Below are 9,891 nucleotides of genomic sequence, written 5' to 3'. Positions count from 1 at the left end.
ACCTGTTAGGTTTGAGACAGCTCCTCTTGCCCTTAAGGCTGGCACTCTCCTCAGCCACGTGAGGCCCCTGGTCTTTTGCCTTCACTTCCCTCACTTTCCGGTGGCAGAACAGCACATAGTTCAGATCCTTGTTGTTAGCCCAGAAAGTGCCCACCGGTGTCTCATAACGCAGACAGAACTCCATTCTAATCCCGTCTCTGTCAAAGGGAGGCACCAGAGAGTACTTGAAGGCAAACCGATCTGTTTTCCTGTCGCTGGACCCAGGCACGTACTCTGCTAGCAGGTCAAATTGACTGGTCCAGCTGTCCAGGGTGACCCGGACGTAAACGGACTTGCTGTAGGTGAGGTTGACCACCCTGATAATGCCACGGAGAGTGGTGGTTCCTGGGAGAAGCTCAATGCTCTCCAGCTCGATCCTCTGCTCCTTGAGCCTCTGGTCCAGCTCCTCTGGGGTGGAGGGTGTTGTAAACAGACAGGACAGGTAGAACTCCTCAGAGGGACCGATCACCTCGCTCTCAGGAGGCTCGCTGACCACGGACTCTGTCACGTCAGCGTTGTCAAACTCCTTGACAGACACCAGGTCCAGGCCGAACGCATCGGCGAACGACACCTTCCTGCGGATCACGGGTGGGGGCTCCGGCTCCGAGTCTTCTTCTGTTTCCTCATCTGTGGAGCCAATGGGGGAAGAGGCCTCCATTCCTGCCTCCCCCTGTGCCTCAGTATTTTCTTCTTCTTCCTCCTCCTCCTCCCCCACCATATCCTTCTCCCAACTTGGGGTGTATAGAGCCTCCATTAGATGTAATCACCCCAGAGGCCACAATTTGAGTCTAGAAAACAGAAAGGCCCGTCTGCCTGTCCTGCTGTCTGTCCGGCTTGGAGGGTGGCACAAAGCAGAGTGCCCCAACCCTGACTGCAGTGATACTGTAGAAGGGAGAACGGGCGCGACGTGACTTGACAGATGGAGTCCGGTTACAGCTGAACATTGTGAGTCTGAGCCAGGCCTATTAATAGGACACATATAACTAGACCAGTGTAAGTCAGTTATCCTCTCACAATATGTTTGTTGGTTATGAAAAGAAATAAAAAAAAAATTATACATTGCACTTGCAGGAAAAAAATACATGCTGCATGGACTGCATTGCAACTACGTGGTCAGTGGTTTTGTCCTTCAGTTATTTTGGGTGTAAAAACATTCCCAAATTCAAGCTAACAATCTGCCCTTAACCCTCATTGTCCTTGACATTTTACATTCACAGTAATAAGAGAATGGCAAATGAACACGGGAAAACAGCATGACTGTGTCCAATTGCTTATGAAGGTCAGAGTTCAGCATGTTTCACATTCAACCAAGACATTTCCCTCTTAAGAAAATGAAAAAAAAAAAATACTTGAGTAGATTTCACACTCACCTATGGTGGCCGGTGGTGTTGTGTAGTGCCTGTTGTATGTGGGTGATGATGAGGATGGCCAGTTTTTGTCCCAGGACGATGCTGTCTCCTCCTGCACATCCTCAACTCTCCATGCTCATTAATCTGAGAGGAATTAAATGAGTGTAAGTGACATGGGACTTCACAACTGAAATATAAATAGGGTCCCTATATCTTATTGGCTGAGATGTGGATTTTAATATGTCAGGTCATGGAATGGTTTATTTATGTCTGTGGTAAACAGGACAGGTTAATGATTAGTGAGACTTTTGCATGAAAGGCTGTGTGTTCAATCCCTGTGACAATCATGTGTCTGCAAGCAGAACCTGTACGTGCTTATTTGCATATATGTGCTCATTGATGGCTGATGCCTGATATCACTGTGGTTATTTTTTCCATATTGCATTAATATGTTTTGCTCTCAGATATTGTTTCATCTTTCCACCTTGTGCTGTGTTGACTAAATGTAAATATATAGGCGCACTGCTTCAAGGCCAAGGGAGAAGAAGCCTCTATCAAGACTAGCAGACTTGAAGGACACAAAACTCGAGCAACGTTCATCAGCATTGACTTTGTTTTTGCACTTACTTGTTTAGTTTCATTGGATGTGGAAACCAAAATCAAGAAAATTTACCATGCACTTCACTGAAAAACACAACAACAAATTGTTGATTAATAGCCTGCCTTAATTTATCTGTTGCTCTATTTCCTGAGCATATGTTAAATAACTCATTGCGTGTTTGATTAAACTGCCAATTTGAAGAGTTCATCTTTAAAGCATAATACATCCACCCTTGCATGAACTGAACATTTATAAAATGACAAAGGTATTCTGTCAACTTGAATTACTGAATATACTGTAAAATAGACCATAATTGGAATTTTGTTGGATGAATTCTTTGTTATATATTGGATATTTTATTTTGTAAGTTCTCAATTATTGACATGGGGTGACATTCATTTTAATCCTCAACTTCCTGACGCGCTGAGAGCAAACTAAGGATTCCTGGGACAGACACTGACTTTGTGCTTGCTGCAAGGAGCTGTCCTCTACCTGACCGTGCCCCCCGACCTCCCTCCGGAGTTGCACGCAAACAGAATTTCCCTGTTGAGATCAATAATGTATCAAATTATTATTTTCCATCAGTGTTGGAGAGGCAGCTAAGTTAAGTAAGTATTGCAGTTGTTTGGATCAAATACCTCTTAAGAGCCTCTCATATCATTTGCTTAAGATGCAGCCTTAATTTTTTCGGTTCATTGCATCCTGGGACATAAGACTGCAGATTACATGCTGGTGTCCTTCTGCAGAGTGGACACAGTTTGTGTTTGCGTGTGTATGTGTGCGTGCATGTGCGTGTGTGCGCAAGTCTCGGATAGGAAGCTTAATTGAACTAATCCTGGATATGTGGTGTAACTATACCTGAAAATCCAATAAATCTTGTAAATATACTGTCGCACTTGGTTATACAATCTGCAGGTATGTGGACTGGTTCCTGTCCTGAAAGAATCTTTTGTTCTGTGTTTTGAAGCCAAACAGGTTCTCTTTAGACCTCAAAATTGTGGTTTTAGTCTCTAGATAGTATCACAAAAAATGTCTTTTGCAAATTCTGTAAAGGCAAATAAATATATGAGGGATTTCACTGAAGAGTTCAGACAGCAATTAGTCCTTTGTGAATTTGATTGAGTGAACATTGTCATCAAATACATACAAAATTTAGAGTCTAAAGTCTGTGAACCTGTTATAAATATGTCAAAAACAATTAGAATGCCTGCCACGACATATTTTGTTATATTGTTAATTGCCGTAAAAGTGCAGATATCACTTGATTTCAAATGGTGGCTAATACATTCTGATGCCCTTACATCCTATTTATGAACTGTACATCACTATGTCTAATGTATATCAGCAGATGGCACTATAAGATCAGAGCAAAATGCTTGTCAGAATACACTAACCAAATGCCTTTGCAGTTTTACTTTTTGTGTCTTATGTGATAATGAGTTTCAACTGCGGAGCAATGTTCATTCAATATCATCCAATTTAGTATGAAAAAAAAGAAAGAAAAAAGAACAAGAAAAAAAAAATGAATGGGGTTTCTACATGAGGGTTACCTACAGTCCTGTGTGCGCACTGGGATAGACTACCAAGAAATGACCAGTAGGTGGCAGCAAAACACCACAATTCTCACATATTGACCACATTACCTCTTCTCCCTTCCAATTCCAATCACTTCCGAGATGTTGTTTCCTCCTATTTAAGACTATTCATAATCGAATATTTATCAGCAATTAAAATGTGTTTAAAAAATAAAATGTCATGCCATTATAGATAATGTTCGCCAATTTTATAGGTCTGTCCCTCTGGTGTTTTAAAATGTAATAATGCATATTTTAAGGCAATAAATATAACTGATTTGAGTTTACATTTGACTGCCATTTTTTCCTATTATGATCTGTTAGTACAGTGTGGACATATGGAAAAAGTGTAGGATAATTCCTGCATTTTGACTCTTGTAAAGGCGTGACAAGAATCATTCATCAGCAACAAGCCAATTTGGCAGGCGTTATGTTAATGCAAACAAGATGTTGAATGTTTTGTGTTTTTAATGGCCAGAAAAGAATCGCAGCTTTTATGGCGGATCCTAAAGCCATATTGACAAATTGGGAAGTACCCCCAGACTTTAAAAAGAAAATACAAACAGCACACAATTGCTGTCAGAATCAGTAATTCCTATTGCAATAACTTCATAGCCGAATAAAGTCGAGATATTTGAAAGAATGGGACAAGGGAGTTTCCGTGATTCATAATTTTTCAAAACTTCTCTGCTGTTTTTTCAGATGTTTAAAAAAATAGACTGGTCTTTTTTTTTTAAACCGTCAACGTCTTATCAGTTTCTTTTTAATACAAAAAAAAAAAAAAAAGACAGAGAGACAGACAGAGAGAAAGAGAGAAGGGGGATTTTGCAGCAGATGTTTCGCATTTTTGACTGTTCAATGAATGAGTGGCTGCGGACCCACTGTTAAATTTCTAAATAGATTAAATCGACGCATTAAAATATGAAAGGATGGACCAGGGACATTCCTTAAGTCAAACACGTGGAGCATCCCGCTTCCGTGTATAGTTTTTTAAAAGTGCTTTTATTTGATCAAATTAATGGTCTAAACGTTTTCACAAGAGAATATGGAACTGATTCTCTAAAATGTAATTACCATAATATGATGATAAATTGTCTTATCAATTCATGCACATATTGTTGCCTATTTACACTTCGAAGTGATAATCTATAGCCTAATCGTCTTTTCTTTAGAAACTGGTAAGTTACTGAATAAAGAACATGCATATACGATTTGTAAAATGTATGAATAATGTGTATAATAATGTAATCAAAAATGCCATAATTGATTGCTACGTTAAGTATAGTCAATAGTTTATCTTCTTTACTTGTAGGCTACGTTGCTGATAGCCTGTATAATTTTTCCTCATTTGGATCAGGCGATTGTTACAGCCAGTAATTTAGTTTCAACTTTCTATCGGTGCATTTCCTTTACCCTAATTTCCAGCAGTCCCAGCAGGCTATTGCCCTTACGGGAAAGAGCTGGAGGAAAGTCTTTTTAATACGTTTTAGACTGATACTACACAAATACCACAGAAAAAACCATAAGTCCCTTTAGGAATATCATTGCGATACCTTTGTAGATTTAAAAAATACCATGAAGTATTATAAGGTCATTTTAAACTCACAGACAAACTACAAGTCCCTGTTGGAATATTATAGGAACATTATGGGAATGTTACTGTGATTTTTCCATATAGGCTTCCCACTTGCAAACTCCTTTGCAGTGAGCCGACTCTGTAAAATCTAAATCTGGACAAGACCTCCATCATTTGAGCTCAAGTTTTCCAAATGCAAAAATGGACGCACTATTTGCTTATGTAGCGGATGCAGGGACAGTCCCGTAACCGGAAGGTTACAGGTTCAATCCCCAGCTACAACCTGTCGAAGCGTCCATGAGCAAAACGCTGAACGCTCTGGTAGGGGCGTCAGCTGCACGACCAAACCCGTAAAAATGTTAAACGTTGACAAAAGCGGGGCAACAAACTTTTTAAAATACTTTTTTTGTTTACAGAGCAGGTGGACCTGACGTCACACGGGGTCGCAGTACGCCCAAAAATAACAACACACACCTCCGCGCACAAGCAAGTGCCTCCCCTGGGGGGGTTTCTAGTCCCAAATATACTTGCTTGCTGGGATACAGCTTGATGTGTGTTTGAATCGTAACGCAAAAAAACAAGCCGCTTCTTCTTCGCATTGCGCGTCATTCAAACAGGACTCAGTGTACTGGTTTTTCCTCTGTTGCATTAGTAATAACAGCAGCGTTGACGGAAGACAGCGGGAGAGTGTGTGTGTGTCTCCGACAGCAGCGCCCAGCGGAGGAATATTTGAGCTTTTTATTTACTCTGCAGCTTGTTGTTCATTTTCTCTGCGTTATGGTGAACTTGGACAGTCACGTGTGAAGATCTCTGCAAGTACAGAGGACGACGACTTCTCACCTGGTGTGTCCCTTTGACTTTACCAAGAGGGAAATATACCTGCCATTTTTTCGTGGTAAGTTTTTTCCACGCAAGTGTTTATTTCTTTCCACCCTCTTTTAGTTTGTACTTGTGTGTCCACTGCACTTGAATTAGGAAGTGGACCGGCCACAAGTTTTGCCCAGCGCTTTGGCAGCCGGCGGGCAACATAATAATTTACACCTAACATACGGACTTGCTGTGTGTTTTTTAAATGCAGAGCAGCTAATACATGTTTAACTTATCGTAGCACACCAGTCGGTGCTTTTATGTGAGGACCGTCAAGCCGCACTGTCCAGCCTGTGCCTTGCTATTTGAACGCTGACCACTGACTTTTCAAAAAGCCGATTTTATTGTTGCCCGTCTGCGTATTGTTTGAACGTTTTCCACTGTGAAGTCAGGCTGCGAGCAAAGTCAAGTGCATATCAGGGATTTTTCATTTCATTTGCCATCAGCGAGCAATAACACATATCTCCAAACCACATCTAAAAGATAGCCTGTTCAAATAATAATGGTAATGTTCATGATGATTATAAATTATTACATTTTTATGCAATGTGATCTTATACTTAAAGTATCATGAAATGTCACAGTGTGCGCACCTTAATGCCATGGAACATTTAAAAATATTGATATAGCAAAGCAGATGTTTGCAAGAATTTCTTGGGTATTGCTATGGGGCAATAGTTGCAAGAAAAATATTTAAAACAAAGTCAATTATTAACTTGTAATAAGTATATTGTATATTTTAGCTTATTCTAAATTACAGTCGTCTATGTGACTTTTAAAAAGCAGTGTTAAGTATACAGTAGGTTTTTTTTTTTAATCTTACAAGGTTATAGATGCTGTTATCACTTGTGCCACACACACACACACACACACACACACTTTTTCAGATATTGCATGTAGATTTAAAAGAAATGATTTTTTTCTGTCAGTGCTGATTTTTACAAAACATCAATACAGTTCTCTAAGCTGAGACGTATATACATGAAAATACTAAAAATCCCTCAACCCTGAAGCAAAGCCAGGCTGCAGCCTTGAATAATTCTAATTATCATCATCAGTTTATTACCAGCATGATCATTGTCTATGATTATCAGCAGTCAACAACACCTTACCGTGCTTGCTCGCTCCATTTTAATATTCCATTTTTTTTTTCGTTGTCCAGAACAAACAGTGATGCTGGCAGCTTATCAGTTTTCAGAATGATAGACCTGTACTCGGAGTAATTAAGCTAAACCCCAGCTATAAAAAGCTTCACCTCTGTTCTTCTATATCACTCTCTCAGTGTCTTGCCACTGTTCTGCAATCACTGCGGCCCAAAAAAATCAATAGGTGTAACTTTTTTTTTTTTTTTTTAAGAATGGCTAACAAGGTAGTGGGAGCTGCTGAACTCTTCGGGCCTGTCCTCTGATCAGCTTTCACCCCTGGATTAGCAGGACCGACCCTCTTTGTTCCAGCCGCAGGGTGCACAGGTGTTCCCTCCTCAGTTATGCAGGTGTGGGCCAGTTCCCCCCTCACTGAGCAGCTCTCACTCTTCAAAGCCCAGGCCACAATAAATGCCCCTTGTGAAATATGTCAGCGACAGTTCACAATCAGCCCCTTGTTGGAGAACCCCTGTAATCATTTGTTGAAGTGTATTTGTAACAGCCGTGCACTCTTGTTTACTTGTTGCTTACATGTCGTAGCGGGTGTGTGCGTGGTCACCAAGGTCACTTTTGTGTTGTAGAAAAGTGATGCTTGTGTTATTTTTTTTTTCAAGGCAGTGGGAGAGATGGAGGGGGGACTAATGGCAGCGGACCGTTGTTGGGAGCAGTGCACTTATTACCCTGACTCTCCCCACTCTGCGTCCATTTTTTGATTACTGCATTCATCATCAGGCGGTCGTGCTCTATATTATGGTAATAGGAAAATGAATTGTCCTCCACAGGATTAATGTGTATACCCTGTCATACATTTCAATCATTTATCAAAATTAAGATTCAGCTTTCAGCTCAGTGATCACGGGTTGACGCATGATTTTATCTCAGATATGAAAATTGCTGCCACCAGCTGAGTTGAGTGGAAAATGTTTTGCAATTTATTTATCATTCTGAGAGTCTTGTGAAAACTTTATCTGCATTTGCTCTGGTTGAAAGTGCAGACAAGGTGAAGAGTGGGGGAAAATAGAGTGGATTTTATCCCTGTATCAAATCTGCTTTGTTTTTTGAGTCAAGCTACTTCTTAGGCAGTGAAACAAATAGGTCAGCTCTTGCTCACTTTTGGATTTCCTTTTGAATTGCACCATCACCCATCCCCCAACACCTCTGTAATGAAGCAGACTGCTTGCTCAACTCTTGAGGTGTTGCTGTGTTTGGGGGGAGAAATGGGCAGAATAATCAAGGGAGTGGTGCACAAGCTTCGCTTTTCTAAACATCTCACTGAGTCCATCTATGTAACCTACTCACTCTGTGTTTTCATATATAGCTAACTCGACCCTGTCACTAAGCTTAAAGGCAATTAAACGGGAAAGCGTTCTGTTTTTATCCCCGTTAACTTCATAGAAATGTTTCCATGACAACCTCCATGCAAGTTAAAGCAACCAGAAGTGATCAAGTCTTTTTTTCTCCTCCCCTTCTCCTTCCCGCACCTCCCTCCCTCCCACCTCGGTTCCCTCCCCCCAGTAAGAATGGAATTTGTGTTGACAGTTTTGGCCTTTAATGGCACTTTTGTGCCGCGCAAAAGTATTTGTTTACCAGGATCATATGGTGCAAGCTGTCAGCCTCAGAGAGATTGACTTCTTAAGATAAAAGAGTGTATTACATGCTTAAGAGGCCCCCCTTTTGCACTGTAATTATCCACATCACAGTAATAGTGTTTTGTGTGCCCCAGTTACTAAGAGTCTGAGACAGCTCAGACTTTTTTAGTTACGCTCTGGGTCATTTCTTAAGCCGGACTCGACGCTGTTGTGAGCGAGAAATGCTGTGACTCTTTGGCCGGAGAAAGCTGTGCAGGGTGGGGTCAGGGGATGGGGATTAGAAAGGAGATTGCAGGCTACCCACACAAGGGTGAGTTAAGAGCTGTCTGAGAAAGAGGTCAACACTGTATCACCAACTTTTTTGTACTGGCCATTTGTTTCATCTCATTTCATGGTTATGTAGTTTTTTTTTTAATGTGTTTTTCAAAGATTTTATTGCTTTGCTGTTTTCTTGGATATGTTGTGAATGATTTTGTGGTTATGCATTTATTTAGTCCAAAACATTAAGGGTCAAAACCTTCCAAAAAGATTGTTTTCTAAATATTATATCGAATGTCATCATGGCACCCTGCAAAGATTGTTGTAGCCACAAACAAATGGCCCAATTCCCAAAGGCCAAAAAGTGTAGGTTTGGCTTGTGCAAATAACCTCACCGTCTGAAACAGAAAAGATCAACAAACTTTGGGTCTGTGTGTTCAATATTGCTTTATCACAGCTATGTAAAACATTTCATGCTTTTTCATCCAGAATAGAGCTCTCAGGATCATGGTCTTGATCATGACTTTGTCCTTATGGTTTCCCCTTGAGTTGACCCTTCAAAATGCCATAAGCTTGGCCTGTAACACCATCTGACCTGTCAACCTGTTTATCTAATAAACTATGTCATTCCTCCTTTGAATCACACAGCCACAGACCTTGCATCTTTTTTATGCCCTTAGTTTTTTTTTTCTTTTTCCTTCATTCTTTCTTGCCCAGCCAACAATTGCATGTTTACTTGCTGGTCAGTGCGGTGTGAAGGCATGGCAGCTTTTATTCAAGTCACGGTCAGATGGAGACAGCGTGGACAGTGTACTGGTGTGAAAGAATGTGTTGGTTTTGGGGTCTTGCCCTGAATTAAAGATGGAGGGTCACTCATGGTAAAAGGCAAGGTCACC

The 9,891-nt window shown here is 40.8% G+C and overlaps 1 protein-coding gene across 5 annotated transcripts in view; it reads left to right on the top strand.

Annotated features, from left to right (window-relative positions):
* Window positions 1-5,753: 5,753 nt before the first annotated feature.
* foxp2 (forkhead box P2) overlaps window positions 5,754-9,891 on the top strand; it is a 115,887-nt gene continuing 111,749 nt past the window's right edge. For all 5 annotated transcript variants that reach the window (XM_030045490.1, XM_030045488.1, XM_030045487.1 and 2 more), the window contains exon 1: window positions 5,754-6,034. The gene's annotated coding sequence lies outside the window, so the exon portion shown is untranslated. The remainder of the gene's footprint in view (window positions 6,035-9,891) is intronic.

The sequence above is a fragment of the Myripristis murdjan genome, chromosome 23 (genome assembly GCF_902150065.1).
Source record: "Myripristis murdjan chromosome 23, fMyrMur1.1, whole genome shotgun sequence".
Taxonomy (NCBI): domain Eukaryota; kingdom Metazoa; phylum Chordata; class Actinopteri; order Holocentriformes; family Holocentridae; genus Myripristis; species Myripristis murdjan.
Note: the sequence above shows the minus strand (reverse complement) of the source record. Positions and strands in the feature narration are given on the sequence as shown.